Source organism: Boleophthalmus pectinirostris, unplaced genomic scaffold, assembly GCF_026225935.1.
Source record: "Boleophthalmus pectinirostris isolate CB_2022bp ecotype Guang Dong unplaced genomic scaffold, ASM2622593v1 HiC_scaffold_21, whole genome shotgun sequence".
Classification (NCBI taxonomy): domain Eukaryota; kingdom Metazoa; phylum Chordata; class Actinopteri; order Gobiiformes; family Gobiidae; genus Boleophthalmus; species Boleophthalmus pectinirostris.
Window position 1 is genome coordinate 22,262,238 of NW_026571175.1, and position 15,453 is coordinate 22,277,690.

Genomic DNA, 15,453 nt, shown 5'->3' on the forward strand with positions numbered 1-15,453 from the left:
AAGATAGTTCAAGTCACTAATTAACTAAACAATCTCACAGAGATATTTCACTTTAAATTATAAACATTTTTATGTTGTATAGTTGTTGGAGTAAGAGAAAAAAAAAGTATACAGCAATATCTGTAGGGTTCAGAGTGATTGTAATTCACAATACAAAATAAATTATCATATTTGTTTTTAATTGTGAATGTTCTCAAAATTGCAGATAACTAAACCCATTTCAGCCAAAGCTCAGTTTTGTTTCTTACAATGACTAAATAATTAAGGTGCACTATGTAACTTTTCACTTGGGGGTCCTTGACATTCTCATTTCTATGGATATTTCTTTGCTCTGCCTGGAATGTTTCACAGTATGACATTAAACATCTCTACAAGTATTTAATTACAGGTAGTTTTATTGTTCGAAAAATGCACTCATTTTGACTGTGTGTGGGGTTGCTTCTCCACAGATCTGACCTTTAACTTGGCCTGGTTTAGTCTCCATGATGATAGAAAAGTTTAATGCCATACTGTAAACTATTTCAGACAAAGCAATAACATAATAACACAGTTGAATAGCTGAATAAATAATAACAGCCGTCCACCAGAAAAGTTATGCACTTTTAACTTTTATCTTACATAATTATGTTTGAAAACAGTGTTAATTACCTAACCTTGGGCTTTGTTTTACATAATGCTGTCAGTCTGATCACACTGTGCACACTTCACATCTTCAAAGCTGAATCAGTTTCTAGTCTGGTTCTTGCTCATTGACCTGTGCAATAAAAGGTGTTAATTCAATCTAGTCAGCATGGTCATATGCTCATTAGTCTACGGTGGATCATAATTAAAAACATGACAAACTGTGCATCATAATGTCAGAGTATGAGCTGCGCTGATGCTTAAAGACAGTGAATATTGTTAGCATTTAGCTTTAGCACTGTGTTGCGTGAGCCCTCCCACTCAGACACTAGCATTATGTAAAACTTAACAAAACCACAAAGGGCCTTCAGTGATATAAGAATGAGTAAGAGGTGTATCATTTACACTTTGTGCTCATTTTGACACTGTATTTTTAATTAAAAGAATTAGTTGTGCAGTTATAAAATCATGGGCCCACTAGAGATCAATGAGTTCTGCTGATAATTTTTGGCCGATATGTTGGGCCAATTTTGATTATTTTTCCCAAATTATGTCATTTAATTTTACAACTAACTCCCCCACAGCCCTTTTTACTATAAATAAACAGCATATATAAAACAGCAGTGTAATCAATCAATTTGTGCAGTTATATCCTTGCACTAAAGCAGGGGTGTCCAAACTTTTTTCATCAAGTGCCACATCTCTAAACACAGATGAAGCAAAGGGCTGATCGAGGGCTGTAGACTGGTGCTCAGTACAGTCAATAAAAGAAATATGTGCATGTTTAACACGTTAGAATGAGCCATCAGTCTTTATTCTTAAAACCACACACTAAATATTAAATATTGGCCTTATCAAAGTAGATTTTCAAAAAACTTCCAGTAAAAGTTTTATTTCTAATTGATGCCATGTAATTTTGGATAATTCACCTGAGGGCCAAGAAAAAATTGTCTGAGGGCCGCAATTAGTCCATGGGCCATAGTTTGGACATGTCTGCACTTAAAGGTTGTATAGAGGATTTTCCAAGGAACGAGAAATCCAGCGACTGTTTGTTCAAATGTTGCGCATCCGTGAACCCCCCCAGCTCCCTACGTAGAAACGCCTCCTCCTTACGCCAGAAACCGGTGCACTGCACATGACTTGTAAACAACTAACTACAGTGTTGGTTAGGCAAGGCGGAGAAGTGAGGAGCGGGGGGAGGGGGTGCGCAGATATTTCGTGCACGGATGAGAAGTGAGGAGCAGGGAGAAGAGCGGAACGGGCAGAGAGGGGCGCGGAGATTCCGTGCGAATGAACTAGCTACTACTACAACACGCAGCAGCAAGCGGACTCTTTCTTTGCCTTGAAAATTACGTTTTCAGACATAGGATATCGCATTCGTGTCCTGAAAAACGTTTGTCTAACTCTTGGAAATAAAGTACGTTTTCATAATAAGCAGAAGTTACCTGTCCAGAAGTAATTTGGCGACCAATGCGTCAGTCTTTAGACCCTGCATCTGCTTCAGTTGCGCCATCGCTGGAATGAATCTACAAGAATCACCTTAGTTTGGTTTCGCTGCTTTTCCCCTTGTCTTCTTTTTTCATCGACCTCAAAAACGGACTTTGTTTTGGGGCTAACTGCTCGGGAGTAAACAGCATCTGTGCGTCTGTGGACTGCGTGACAGGCGTACGTAAACCACGTAATGGCAGCGCGCAGGCAAGTCAGTTACGCTAGAAACGTAGGGAGTTTGATTGACAGCCTGTCAGCTAACAGATAACGAGGCAGTGTCGTTATCTATTGGCAAATGTTTAGCTTGCCCCACCACGTCCAGAGTTGATGAATTTTTATTCTCTTTTTTTTTGGTCATCATAATTACAAGGCTACTGCATCTCTATATTGCTATTATTGACAATTTGAAACAAAAAACAAAACAAAAAAAATCCTCCATACAACCTTTAAGTGTTAAAATTAAGCTTTGTGTGTATTCATTAGGGAGCAGGTTGGCCAAAACATAATATCGCCCTGTGCTCGAGATTTAAGGCTGCTAGCCAGTAAACTAAAGTCAAAACATCTGCTAATCAATATATTGTTCTGTCTGTGTACTCTTTTTATGCTTCAAACATGAATACATTGACCAATTGGATGGCTCAGTTTCCCCAATCTTCTAACTATTATAGGATTTAGGCAATAGATAACATATATAATACAATTTTACTAGGAAGTTCACTCACATAGAAAGGCCCCACCTGGTATGGGAATGAAACCCGAGTAGTTCTGGTAATGTGATGGCATTACCAGACTGACCATTATGCCACTGGTCCACCAAATACCTGTAATATTTCTTTTACCTTTAGTTCAGTAGAGATTAGAAATTCCAGGACTGAAATTATTAAAAACACAATGGAGCAGGAGTGTTTTCTGTTGGAAAGAAGAACTAGAATATAAGAATATGCTGGGGTTTTGTGTTCAACGTGTGAATGAAATAAAATGACTCCAGGCATGTCTGTGATGAGGAAGCATTATTATAATACCGATAAGAAAAGAGCACAATATGAGCCTTTAATGACCAATAGACAAACAGAAAAAGCTCATGAACTCATCAGTATTGCTGCATTTTGATAATATATCTTAGATTAATATTGAAAAGGCTCTAGAGCACAGAAGCATAACATTATTAAGCCCATAATGAAGTCACTGTTTAGAGCTTGTATTTAAAGTCTATTTACTTTGAGCTGAGACGAAGAGCACGTCAAAGTCAAATGCCGCATATTGGGCAGACAGAGGATATGGGTGACTCAGGGCCTGCATTATCATTTTAGACACCACTGCATTCGCTCTGGTCATTAGTGGAGACCAGGACAGCCTTGTTTTGTCCCGATCAATGACACCAGCAGACGTCATACACAGAGGCTTTGGCAGACGCTTAGAGGCACTGAACAGCGGGTCGGACCGGATGGGTGCACAGCAGTGGAGCCACAAGGCCTCAGCTCCACATGAATCCTGCCAGCTCAGTCGTTATGGGTGCAAGTACATAATGTGTATGAATAGATTTACACAGAATACATAGGCCCTTTAAAATCCTGTATCATCAGTGTTTAAAACTCTGTAATGGAGGCTAAGTGAAGCAGACGTAATATATTTTGATTAACTGATTAAGATCTGAACGCTAATGGTTTTAAGACATTATGACAAAAGCTGAACTACAGTTTTAAATTACTAAGGCAGTGTTTCCCAAACTTTTTTTCTAGGGACCTATATTTTAAAAGTCACAAACCTTTGCAAGCCAAGTCAATAGACATTATTCATAAATCACAAAATAAAGGTAGATTTGACCATTATTGAACATAAATGAGGATATTTTATTGTTGACTGAGTAATCGTGTCTCTGAACAATTAGTATTTCTCAAGTTTTAAACAATGAAAAACAGTACTGAACCAGCAATAAAAGGATCCATAAGTCGCCTATTTGGACATTAAATGTAGAACATTTCTTTTTCTTTTCAACATTCACTTGAACCAGCAATATTAGAACAAAATGGTCAATAAAATAATTACAAAAAGATTAGAAATTATACAAAACATGTCTTAACATTTCAACATTTCTAATGAGACAGGTGGGCTTGTCTGCGTTTGTAACGTGTTCCAGTCCGGGGTGCAGGAGGAGAGTGCAGCAGCAGATCAGTGTCAGACATGTTTATCACTGACCTACTTGCAGATTGTGACAAGGCAACTCAAAAAAAATCCCTTGTGACCCACCTGAGGGTCACGCACGACCCAGTCTTTAGGAAACAATATTCTGTGGTATACGTATTTGTTAATTTGCTTCTATGTAAAGAACCTCAAAATTGTATTTGAGCTTCACAAAACTACTTCGCCAGTAGCAGTAGCAGTTGTGTGTTGCGTAACAGAAAGTGCATCTGACATCCATACTGCTGTTACTTTGCACTGACATCACGCAGGGGTGTATTTTTAGGCCTCTGTATTTTTAGACAAATGTTCATCAGTTACCATGGTGATACAATGCACACATTAACAATAACTACCAAAAAAGTTTTTAGATTGTCTGAAACTCAAGAAAAAATACAAAATGGATTTAAACAATACATTTTCGGGAGCCTGTGATCAATACAATATGACACCTCTCCATAATTTTATGTGTGAGACTTTTTTAAAGGCACAAATCAAATAACCATCTAAGTCAGCTCTTTATGTGTTAAAATAAAGCTCACGCTACATTTATATGATGACAGTCTGAACAGAAGACGTAAAAGTGGCGTTGCGTTTAATCTGTGTCGCATTTAATCTGCGTGCATATGGTAATGCAAAGTGCGTAGAATTTGATTTGGTATGCATGACAGGTGGTAGATGAGGACTCTAGTTGGTAATGTATGTGACGTAAACGCATACACGACGTGAGCAGATAGGACCAGAGTTTTGCGTCTTGGGCAGTGTAGATGGAAACGCTACGGAGGAGTGTATTCAACTTTTCCACTTTGGAGGGTGATTTCAGATTTTTGCATTTTTAAGCCCCAAAAACGCCATCACTCTCTAAATGAAAGACACTTCCCATAAAATATTTTGTAGTTTTTACCCGGAAGAGTTCTCATGTAAACAGGCAATCAGCCTAAATTCAGTTGAACTTGGGTGACAGAGCCTCAGCCAGAGCAGTGCCTACAGTCAGCTTCACACCCCTGGGAATCTTAATGACGTCAGCCACGATAATGTAGGTGCATAACTTTTCTGGTTGGAGGTACACCACTTAAAAGCCTCAGTAGAGATATTAGTGCTTTGTCTGGGGTGAGTATGGCATTAAATTTGCATTTATTCTATTAGAGATTTTACTGATAAAAAACTTGCATTCTGTGAGCAGCCTCCATGGAGATAGATAAAGTTAATTAATAATGTACTGTGGAAGATTCTGGGCAAAGCAATAACATCTTCATGGAGATACGCAGGGGGCTGACACTCCAACAAATACCCAAACATGGACTTCATATTCCAGCCTCTGCAGGAGAGGACTACTTGTGTTAATAATAAAGTATCTCTCTCTCTGTGGTATTGTTTAGTGATAGAGCTTTCTTGTCAAATCATAAATGTCTTTCTTTTACTGTGTTTTGCTCAGAAAATAACCAAACTACATGAACAAGCAAATTACTAGAGGCCATTTTGGAAGACTTCCCAGAAACATTGCATTGTGATTCTAGTTTGGATATAAACACCTCGATTACAAGTGTGGGGTACACCATGAAAAGACAGAAGTCACGAGGTACTTTTTAAAAGCTATTATACATTTCAATTTCAGACCCACAATCTGTAATTGGACAACACAAAGGTGGTCGCATTAAGTGTAATTTAGTCATTTTTCATACCTAAAATAAAATTTTTCTTGTATATTATTTAAGCTAAATTAAAGAAATTACCCACTGATGTTTGGTGCACATAAAAAAAAAAAAATAGTACAACATAGTACAACAACAGTAGGGCAGATGTGCTTTAGTAATTTGGTTAATGAATGGGTCAATGGTATCTTAGTTGACTAATTACTTAGTTGACTTTTGTATTTTATTTATTTTACATTTATATGTTTTATAAGATTTTGTATTTTTTGGTATTTATATGAACTAAAATAAAACTCAAGTTTGATTCACAAGTTTAAAGGACCCGTTTTCTGATCTCTTATAATGTTATTTCCTTATCATAGGATGAGTTTTTCTCACTTTATGATGTCATGCAGTAATACAGGAAGTGCTCTACTGTGTTTTTAAACTTAATGCACCTTCGCTAGAATAATCTGGATGATTTTAGATCTGGAATTGTCAATCTACTGAACTAAAGGTAAAACGGTTGCTCTTAACTTGAAAAATACCACTGACATAATTTAATCAACATTTTGAGCTTTGAAGATATAGACAATATCTTTAACAATAAAAACAGTTATTCAAACATGTGAATGAAACAAAACACAACTCCAGGTATGTTTTTGAGGTGGTAACAACCAGAGGTGGGGACTTGCAAGTTATGACTTGGACTCAAGTCAGACTTTAGACACTGTTTTTAGGACTTGAGACTGGAGTTGATAAAACTAACTAAGATTTGGGACTCAACGTGGACTTGAAGGTCAGTGACTTGGGATTTGACTCGGACTTGAGGCCTGTGACTTGAGAAGCACTTTTAAATCAGAATTTTTTTTCTATTGTGACTATAAAGATTCACACTAAGATCTTGTCAAGATGTTTAAAAAGGAAAAATTAACTAAATAAATTTCTACATCTCTTGTATACTCTATAATTACTCATATATAAATATACCTTGACTTTTAAAGTATTATTTACTTCAAATTCATACAAATTGCAAAAATCTAAGCTATATTTGGAACTTTGGTTTAAAAACTTGAAATGACTTAAAGCTCAAAGCAGACGACTTGGACTTGACTTAGACTTATGAGCCAGTGACTCGACTCAACTTGGACTTGCCTATATTAGACTTGGGACTTGACTCGGACTTGAGGTCAAAGACTTGAGACTTACATGAGAATTGCAAACCAACGACTTGGTCCCACCTCTGGTAACGTTATAACATGTCTTAAAGCTCACAAGAGCACATTTCACATTAATATAGGACTTTTGATATATCTTTATATACATATTTTGTTTCCTAGTACATTTAACTGAATAAATAGTTCTTTTGCATGAACTCCTGTGCATGTGTAGTCTTGTGCAGTTTGGGGCAGCCACACCCATTTCTTTACCCTAAAACCCAGTCAGTTCTCTTTACTCAAATGTAAAATTGTATATAATTGTGCCTACAAGGAAAATATGTGTGTATTTGTTTGTTTATACTGTGTTAATACTGGTGAGGCAAGCTGCACAAAAGAGGTAGCAAGAAAACATGAGACCAAACAAGGACAGCCTGTTGTGAAGAAGCCAATAGCATTAAAGTGATTAGGTGGCTAAGCACTGGCCAACTGCTCCCTCCTGCTGCAAAAACAAATGAATCAAGTCTAAGTCTCTCCCAGGGAAGCCTTCAGATCACCACCGCACTGTTGCTTTGACTTTGGATGTTGTAGTAAGTTACACAAGGAGAGCTGGCGTGAGAACCGTGCTGCGAGACAGTTTAAAGGTGCATTGTGTAACTTTTCTGGGTGAAGGTCCATCACCTGCTTGTTTCTATGGAAATGTCATTGCTCGGCCTGGAATGTTCCACAGTATGGCATTAAACATCTCTACCATACATTTATTCAGTTACAGGTGATTTTATAACTAAAAATCCATACTGTGCAACATTCCAGGAAAGCAATTAAATCCATAGAGAAAAGCATGTCAGGATCCTCTCCAGGTTTTTGCCTTTGCCTCCTCCTCTCTGCATCTCCCTCTCCCTTCAGTGTTCTGTGAGTGTCTCCACCTGACCTGGGCGTGACATGGGCATTACCAAACGATGGCAGACGGCACATCGGTCTCCCATCATCCCATCAGCTACAGTATAAGAAGCCTGCCTCTTCAACCACTCCTCACCAGTTCATTGTTTCTGCTACCAGTTAGTGAACTTTGTATACTGTTTGGACCTTTTCCTGTGTCCAGATGCTTAGCTGCCTGTCTGTGTACCTGCCTATCTGCTTGCCTTTGTCCTTACAATATTCTACAAAATCAGTGTAATAAACCACTTACCAACTTACCTGTTGTGATCTGTGATTCTGGGCCTTAGTGAAACTGTGACAGAGGACTCCTTGAGCCAGTTCAAAAACAGAAAAATGGAAATGCTTGTGTTATGTAGGCCTATTAAAACTCAATAAGTATTTTGCCCAAGAACACAGCACAAGTTCTCCTATTCTGAAATGTTCAAGGATTTAATTTTTTTTTTTTTTTTTAGCACAGAATGTTGTGACTTATGTTTCAAGCAATACATCTTTGCAGCACTGCCTTTGCTATCAGTATTGACTTAAAGGCTGACAAACTGAATCATTACACAACACAATGGTTCCCAAACCAGAGCATTGCGTCTCATCTCCCTTGGCAGGCATCACTAGTCTTTTTATGTCATATAAAAACGTGCGCCACAAACTGAGTTAGTGGGAAAGGAAGGTCTTTAGTGACGTTGGTCCACGTCCATTTTGCCAGAGTGTGTAGGAGGGAGACCATTGGCATCGCAATAAAACTCAGTGAAATGATTGACTCATCATGGTTCTCAACATGGCCCGTATTTGTATCCAAATCACTTCAGTAATGCGCACAGCTGTAGCAATAAAAATAAAAGCATTAGAATTAGGGTTAAAAGTATAATATAAAATCATTCACATTCAACGTCATGACCTTTACTAAATAATAATTTTGTTGACTTTTTTTTTTTACCATATTTGAGCATTAATATGTTTTAGGTGTGCTTTGGCACATTTTGAGAAAAGTGTTACCAGTCTGGAAGTACTACAGATAAAATATATCTTGTATCTTAAAATTGAAAGGTGCACTGTGTAACATTTCTAGTGGAGCGTCTGCCATGTAATGTCTCCATGGAAATGTTATTACTTTTGTATGTTCCACAGTATAGATTAAACCTACTTTACCTGTCACTAGGGAGACAAGCAGATTACAGCACTACACTACATTACAATTCAGAGCTGTGTATTTATTTATTTAATTAGGACGGAGCATGTTAGTGGACAAACATAACATCACGTGAATGTAAACACGCTGGATTGTAGCCTAAGTTGCCTCTATTCACAAAAGTAATTATTGTATTTTTGAGCAATGGAAACATCTGTAATGGATAGATTGAATGCTAGCTGTATATGTTTAAAGTCATTCCATGGAACATTCCAGGAAAAGCATGGGACATTCCAGGAAAAGGAGACAAGCAGGCAACTCATATGACTTATATACCCATCCAGATACATCAAGAGGGAACACTTAACAAATGACTTTTACATGCATTCTGCGTTTGCATTTTGTTCAAACCAATTTTGTTTGCATATGAACAGCCTGACACTGACTGAATCATAATTATGCAACATTGTTTTCTCTGGTCCAGTGAATTGTGTGATAATAGTAATAGTTTTATGTCACTGTCCTAAAATCAAACGTGAATTAGTGGGAGGAATTGTGCAGTAGGTGGACTCACTCTGACGTCTTCTCTAAACCTGTCCATATTTGAGACTCTTGGCATTGTCATACTGCTCCTGTGATTCACTCACTTGGCTTTGAGCGTCCCCACAAACATAGTAGACAGTAGTAGTAGAGTGGGAGGGGTGGAGTAAATAGTAAAAAGTGATGCAATAAAATATAAAGAAGTTGTTGTAATGTAGGAGTGATAGAAGTAGGAGTGGAACTAGCAGTAGTACTATTACTATCTACTAGAATGTTCCACAGTATGACACTAAACATTTTTTAAACATTTATTAACAACTAACTGTTAAATTAGGGGTGGTTTTATAGCTCAAATATATATATATATATATATATATATATATATATATATATATATATATATATGGAGCACTCGGGGCTGTAACCCCCAAACTGGAAGAGTGGCTTCAACAGATACCGGGAAAAACAATGGACATCTCAGTCCAGAAAAGTGCAGTACTGGGAACAGCAAAGATACTGCGCAGAACTCTCAAGCTCCCAGGCCTCTGGTAGAGGACCCGAGCTGAATGAGGGTGAGAGAGACCTACCACCGTGGAAGGTGAGAAACACACATTTATATAAAAGGGAAAAAAAGCAGGTATTCTGATTTTGAGTGGGGTTGCTCCTCCACAGATCTGACCTGTAACTTGGTCTGGTTGGGTCTCCATAAAGATAGAAATGTCACACTGTGAAACATTACAGACAAAGTAATAATATCTCCTCGAAGAAAAGCATTTGAGGAACGAAAGTATTTTATTACAAATTAAAACTGATTTGATTTTTGTGTCATGTTTTTACTTACTTGAGTATTTTTTGCTCTGGAATCCGTACTTTTAGTAACAGTTTTTTTGTTTGTTTGTATTTAGATCCTCATTAGCTTCTGAAAAACAGCAACTATTCTTCCTGGGGTCTGTGTCAGGCTATAAATGTTTTGTTTTTTTGTTTTTTTTCCCCTTTCAGAAAACAGACAGGATGTACATGCACCACAATCACACCAACAATGAAACCAAAACGGAACAAAAACCAGACCACAAAAATAACAGAAATATACAAATAATCATGACAATCAAAAGAACCAAAATAATAGGTCTACTTCTGTTTGGATCAGAGACAGCACAACTCAATTATTCAATTATTAAACCCTCCACAAGGCTGCAGTACAAAGCACACAAAATCACAGCCATTCCAACAGAGCTATTCCCAAGTGAAAATGTACATTGTACAGCCTAACCATTTTATGGAAACTAACTGTCCACATCGCGGAGATGTGAGTGGGAGTGAGTTCCATGTCATCATTGCTCTATCGCGCGCCTGTCCTCTGGATTTGGTTTGAGCGACAGGCCGGCAACTGAAGATGGTCAATTTACAATACAGTATTTCTGGTGTTTTTGTAACTATCAGGTTTCTTGTGGATTTAATTGAAGAGTACTTGATCCTTTGTCTTACATGCAGCCAGGCAAACTGTTTATGCATCTCATTGATGCTTATTCTGAATGGACAGTTCAGGACAAGTTGTGCTGTTTGTTTATTTGACCAAATAATTGAACAGTAGTCTAGATGTGACAGGACTATAGATTCTTAATATTTTCCTTATTTGATTTGGTACAGTTTCTGAACGGCTTTAATATATTTAATATATTCTTTATATGAAAGTTCCAGGTCAGCATACTGTCCACTGTCACTCCAAGGAGCTTGGTCTCAGTCACTTCTTCCATAGAACTACCTTCTACATACAAATTTAGAATAGGAGAGTTTTTAAAAGATGATTTGATCCTAATACCATGCATTTAGTCTTTTCCGCATTAATCACCAACTTTTTTTTAAATTAATTCAGTGTTCAATTAATCTCAGATCATAATTTAAAATAACATTCATGTTGACTAGATTAGTATCAGATATGTACATTTCTCAGTCATCTGCATATAGTGCAATAGTGGCATTTTCTAAAACAAACGGCAGTTCATTTGTAAAAAAAGAAAATAAAAGTGGCCCCAGGCAGCTTCCTTGTGGCACCCCACAACAGTGTATTTATTTTAGAGTAGCTATCATTAAACAGCACAGTCAGTTTTCTGTCCATGAGATAACTTTTGATCCACTGAGCTGCAAAATTCTCAAACCCATAACAAATTAACTTATCCAACAGTAAATCGTGGTCAAGCAAATCAAATGCTGCACTTAAATCTAATAATTCAGTCCCAATTATTTATTTATTTTTTTCATTTTTTATTTCATTAATCCAGTTGTCAGTTATTTGAGCTAAAGCTGATGTTGTGGAATGCCATTTTTATAAGCATGCTGGTATACAGAATTTAATCAATTTTTGCAGAAATATTCTCCATTATTTTACTCCAAATTGGCAGAATATTTATAGGATTTCTATGAATGCATTTAAAAGCAAATAAAATAATTTTAAAATCAATGTGAAAGTGCACAGGGAGCCAGTGAAGAGAATGAAGGACGTGGGGTATGTGGTCAAATTTATATGATCAAGTTAAAAGGTGAGCAGCTGTGTTCTGCTCTAGCTGTAAGCAGGAGAGTCAGGTTTTCCTGGGTCTAGTGTAAATTGAGTTACAATAATCTAAACAAGAGGTAATAAAAGCATGGATTAAAATGTCAAAGTTGTAATGAGATAAAATCGGTTTCACTTGCTTACTGGCCAGTGGCCTCAGCTGAAAAAAAAGGTCTTTTAGTAGTAGTAGAAGTTGCAATCCTCAGTGATGGGGTATACATATTGTACTGACGTCAAAATACCTATAATAAAGAAAACCCTTGACGGTGTAACCAAACTCCCAGATGGTTCAGTCCTCATGGCTCTCAACATGGTAGACTAAGTTGGTGTGGTAAGTGCCCCCTCTCTGTCTCTTGTGCTTGTTTTTCTTCTGGGCTTTTTGCCGAGATCCAGTCACAAACACGTTATGGAAGAGGCCCGAGCGGGTGCTACGTGACGCGCCGCACATGTAGCTCTTAACTGTGGCTAACGCTAGCGCTGGGAGACTTGGACAGTGTGGGCCGAGGTGTAAACAAATTTGTCATTAGCTCCCTGCTGAGGCGTTCCAACAGCACACATGGTCTACCGAAGGGCAGCCTTGTTCGTCACTGAAAACACCTCCCAGTATGGACATAGAGTTATTTTCAGAGCCTGACGAGATTTCCATTCACAAAGTGCAGCAAGCAAAACAAATATGGTAAAGAAAAAGGAGAATTGCGTGATGTGCATGGAGACGCCAGTGGAGCCCTCCAATGAAATACAAGGAAATTATCATTACTGGAAATTTAGCTATAGTGGAAAGCAGTTTTAATTGAAGGCAGTTTTAAGTTTTGTGCATTTTTTTTAATGATCATTGTTTTAATTGATCACTGTGAAGATAGTGTCAGAAAGAAAGTTATAAAGATTTTGAGAAAATGGGCAAACATGCAGTTCTGAGTAGTAAACCTGAATCCTAAACACTAGCAAATGGCTGACACTAGACACTTAACCTGACACACTTGATATAACAGAGAAGGACTGGGCACCAGTGGTGGAAGAATTTAGTTAAGTCCCTTAAATAAAAGTATGGTACGATACCAAAGCAAAAGATATTGAAGTATCACATGAAAAAATCCAGTAACACTTCAAATGTAGGATAAGAATAAGATTTGTACTGACTTTTGTTGAACAAAAAAAAATGAATTTTATTTTTAGATGTATATATTTTTCGTTGACCTTGACACAGAGGAGGGACACTTTTAGTTCTTCCATGGGATCTGCTGACCCTGCCTGGCCTGTCCTCCTGTTAAACTGCACACCTCTGACTGAGACACAAAGGCCACTGAGACACATAAATGTTGCTGGAAAACTGCAACAGTTTGCTGCAGCAAAACTTGAATTTCCCTGGGGATGAATAAACACTCTCTCTCTCCCTCTCTAAAAAAAATGTTGCAGGGTTTTCAGCAGATCTCACTCCATAATTAAAAGACTTGTTAGTCCTGTTCAAAAATGTAATTGAGCAGAAAGTACAGATACCCGCTCTCAAATATATATGTGAAAAACTATCTACTTTAAAATGTATTTAAAGAACGTAAAGTACAGATACCTACATTTTTTGTTTACTTAAGTACACTACTATTACTTTGTTATGTTGCATGACTGCTGGGCACTACACTGCAATTGTCCAATGCTCCTGAAAAATTTCTTCAGAGGAAAGAAGGATCTAACACCAGTGACAAATTTGTTAATAAGAAATATACCATAACTTTAAATCTACCCACAAAGAATAATGAAAGTGAAAGAAGAACATTCTCAGTGTGGAGTCTCGTGCGTCACTACCTCTCTCAGTATGGACATGTGGTTATTTTCAGAGCAAGAGGAGATTCCCATTCACAAACTGTAGCAAACAAATATGGTAAAGAAAGTAGGTGGAACTCGTGACGTAAAAAGCGCAAAACGTAGATGATAAAGAAGGCCTCAGACGTGACCCTAAAGATACCTAATCTGCATAAGCGCTACCATCTGTGTGTGGTATAGTGAATAAAAAAGTAATATATCTATCTGATTGGTCATTGGACACACATAGCAACCCAGCAGTCTCTATATATGGTCATTTCCTTTACTGTATAGCAAACCAATGATAACGTGAGAAGCAGAGGTAAACAGGTTCACAATCTTCTACTGGGGAATCCCTTTGAATTTGCAGTTGTATCACATTCATATTTGGGCAAGCCAAAACATTATTACACAGACAGTGATGGGAAGAATACTTTGAATATTGAATACCTGCATTAAAATATATTTTGTAATGTATTCTGATACATGGTCCAATCAGAGTACTGTATTCTGAATACTTAGAATACTTTTACATTTAGTTGCATTTAAATAATAGTGTAAAGACACAACATAGTATTAATAACACCTTTATATTTGTTTCACTGTTTTTAAAGCATTTTGTATCACTCACTGGAGATGAGAAAATCGCAGTAATTGTATTCTGAATACCACCAAATGAAAAAGTAACTGTACTCAAATATGTATTCTGACTACTCATTTTGAGTATGCATATTCTCTGTACATATATTCAGTTACTTCCCAACACTGAACACAGATCACATTGTTTGCTTAAATTAACTGACTATTTTAACAAATGTATGCAAAGCTCCTTTAAACTGTTGATTTATTTATTGTTTGTTAAAAGTGGCACATGTGTTCTCTGTGGTTTCAAGAACAGTCATGTGAATTAAAGTCTGAAGTCTATGTGCAGACAGTGTTCCCGTGCCCATGTGACCCATGACCCTCTGAGCAGGAATAGAAAAAGAAGAACACTAAGTACGTGCAGTCTCAGTCATCGCTAAAACAACACCTCTCTGTATGGGCACGTAGGTTTTTACACTGGAAATTCCCTTTCACAAACTATAGCAAACAAATATGGTAAAGAAAGTAGGCGGCCCTTATGATGCAAATAAGACTAAATGTAGACGATGGAAGAGGCTGCAGATGAACAGTGGGACAGAGCGCTGGTGATCCTGGAGATACCTGATCTGCATGAGCACGATCGTCAGTGTGTGATGGTGTGAAAAAGACAGTAATACAGTTATCTCTCTGCTGACTTGGGCACGCATAATAATTCAACAGTCTTATTCACGCTTATGGTCATTTCCTTTAATGTAGCAAACCACTGATGACGTGATTATGAGAAGCAGAGGTAAACAGGTTCACAATCTTCTACTGGGGAATCCCTTTGAATTTGCAGTTGTATCACATTCA